Here is a 3,505-nt window from a genome sequence, read left to right on the forward strand (position 1 = left end):
AATTATATCGTAATATAGCTGGAAAATAAAGCAATTTACTCTTTCAACAATATGCTGTTCTTTTCAACATTTGGATATTTTCCAAAAGAATATGAAATTGCAGATATCTTTTAATTATAAATTGGCCCTTGCATTTGAAAAATGTTTGTACCAGTCTTATTTTACATAAAATTCTGATAAAGTTTACACTGAAAATTCTATATGTATTCCTTTTTGTAATGTCCCTTTAACTGTGCAAAAGATTGACTCCATTTCTGAAGAGGAAGATTATCTCATCTTAACGATTGCTCTGACAACTTAGTACTTGATTATCATATGAGAAACAGAGATTTTACGAGCTGGGTGACAGAAAAAACAATGTCTTCTTGTGGTCTATGTAAAACGGGAAGAGAAAGAAGCAGAGAAAGAAGCTTCTTATAGCTAGTGCTTGTTAGAACTTAAGTAGTCCTGTTTTTGAGCACTGAATTTGACGCCCTGACTTCAGCCTCAAAAATACATAGAGAATACAAATTGCCTTGAGTTCTTTAAAGTGAAGAAGGTGAAGGCTGTTTTTAGTTGGAGTTTTTCCAGAAGACAATTCTGTCTCAAAAAGAGTTTAGTTATTATGAAAGTTTAACTTCTCAGCACGAATACGACACTGAGGAGCTAATCATCAGTTTTCTTCTTTCCTGACAGAGCTTTTATCCATGGCTCAACTTTTTTCTTTTCCTCTCAAACTACATTCACTTTTAGTCCCTGCAGGAGAGGCAGATCCCTGTTGATTGTCCTCAGCTCAAGGAGAAGAATTTAAATTTATTTATAGAATTTGTTAAGTACCCACAGGAAACAACAGGTCCGGGGTCTTAGCTAAGACCTAAGACTTATCAAGGTATATAGAAATAAGGCAAACTTTGCAGCCTCAAGAAACTTATATTCTAAAGTATAGATCCAATGCTCTTTAAAATTGAAGCTATTGGGAATAAAAACTGAGAGAAACAACATCTGAGAAATGAACAAATGGCAATGCATTAAATTGGTCTACTGAATAGAAGCCTAGTACTGTAGGTACTTAACACAGGAGCATACTCAGCCCAGGTTGTAGCAATTCTGAGTTTGTATTTTTCCAGGCTTGCAAAGGAGAAGTTCTCAGCCTTGACTGCACGTTAGCATCACCTGGAGAGCTTTGACAACTTCATCTACAACTACCTCAACAAATCAAAATCTCTGGGACAAGGGTTCAGTATTTTTTTAAACTCACCAGTTGACACCAATGTGCATTCAAGTTTGAGAACCAATATTATAAATGATACCTGTAGATGATACATAGAGTAGAATGTAAGGGTGACACCATCTTCATTTTGAGATTGAACCATCTAGTGTACTTCGATTTAACAATGTAATTTAGCTTAGGACTTCTAAAAGATTTTTTTTAATTTTCTATGCTCCCCTTCCCTCCTGCCAGCTTTAATGACTCTGTTTACTAAAGGCTGTATGCATACCAATTTCCATGATTCTGTTTACTTAATTTAAGGCCCAATGCCTGCCTCACTAATTTACAGGACAACTAGCCGTAACAATTTGTTTTGTCAAGATTACTACCTCATAAATCGGTTTACATCGACTTGAAGTTACAGCCTTCGGACACCTGCTTAGTTAACAACCAGAGGTTTCTCTCCTTCAACAGAGACTGAGATAATTTTTATCTCTGAGACAAACCAGGCTCTGAGAAGCTCCTTTTTTCTCTTTTCAGATCTCAGCACCCAGAATTACCTGACCAGCTTCCCCCTTTCCTTTGTTCTGTCTCTTCTTGCATGCCTATAAAATCTTTCGGCACTGTTAAGAGTCGGGAAGGTAGTCTTTGTGACAGAAATCTACTGCCTTCCCTGAATGCTGGCATTTTGGGTTAAACCTGCTTTTTCCGCCACCAACCTTGTCTCTTGATTTTTGACTTTTCAAGTGGCAAACAGCTGAAACTTAATCTGGTAATAGAACCACATTATAACAGTTTAGATAATTCATGACAAGAGAATCAGTCCTGCCAGTGGCCAAATAATCATAATCACACCATTTGTTTAGCCAATAATAATTTCATAGGCTCCTTGATGTTTTATGAGCTAGTTTATAATTGATCATCTGAAAGATTAATAAAACCTAGCCATAATGACAAAATTAAATACTGGCCATCCAATTCACAATTTGGGGAATTTTCTTACTAAATTTGTTGAGGAAAGAGTAATACTTCTTTATCTAGGCATGCTGAAAACTATTACGATGAGAGCACTCATTTCATTTCTAATTTAAAACACTTTCAGTGATCTTTCATCAGTCAATAGACCATCTATATCTGAATTCCCAATTACGTTTGTTAAACATGAAGATTCTTTAGACCTACTGAATTATCGGGGGTGGGGGGGAGGGAGCTACTAAAAATAGAGATTTTGGGGATAGCTCAAATATCTCTATTTTTAGTAATTCCCCCAGATAATTCAGATATACACTGAAGTGTAAAGTTTACTTTACTCAACAACAATGACAAAACAAGACATAGTAAATAGGGGAAATTCAAATCCCCTAAAATCTGACTTAACAAAAATCTTACCAAATTAGTAATTTTAGAAGGTCCAAAACAAAATCTTAAANAAAAGGATCATAAGAGACTACTATGAATAGTTATACACCAACAAATTAGACAACCTTGAAGAAATGAATGCATTGCTAGAAAAATACACCCTATCAAGATATGAAAAAATAGAGAATCTGATCAGACCAATAACAAGTAAAGAGATTGAATCAGTAATCAAAAATTTCTAAAAAAGAAAAGTTCAGAACCAGATGATTTTACTGGTAAATTCCACTAAACATTTACAGAAGAATTAACATAAATCTCCCTCTAATCTTTCAAACGCATAGAAGAGGAGGGAAAACTTCCAAACTCATTTTATGAGGCCAGCATTACCCTGATACTAAGGCCACATTAGGACACTACAGGCATATCGCATGTTATTGTGCCCTGCTTTATTGTGCTTTGCAGATATTGAATTTTTTTTACAATTTGAAGGTTTATGCAACCACCAACAAAAAGATTATGAGTTTTTGAAGGCTCAAATGATGGTTAGCATTTTTAGCAAAAAAGTATTTTTAAATTAGTATATATACACTTTTTTAGACATGATGCATATTGTGTATTTAATAGGCTACAGTATAGTGTGAACATAACTTTTATATGCATTAAGAAAGAAGCAAAAAAAATTATTGATTCACTTTATTGTGGTAGTCTAGCACTGAACCCATAATATCTCTGAGGTATGCTTGTATAAGAAAATAAACTTATCAGCCAATATCCTTGATAAGTATAGATGCAAAATCTTTCAACAAATTACTAGAAAACTTAGTTAAATAGTATGCTAAAAGGATTATATATTATGATCAAGGGGTATTCATCCCTGGGATGCAAGGATGGTTCATCATATGCAAATCAATAAATATGATGCATCACATTAATAGAATGAAAGACAAAAATAATATA

This window comes from Hipposideros armiger, unplaced genomic scaffold, assembly GCF_001890085.2.
Source record: "Hipposideros armiger isolate ML-2016 unplaced genomic scaffold, ASM189008v1 scaffold_323, whole genome shotgun sequence".
Taxonomy (NCBI): domain Eukaryota; kingdom Metazoa; phylum Chordata; class Mammalia; order Chiroptera; family Hipposideridae; genus Hipposideros; species Hipposideros armiger.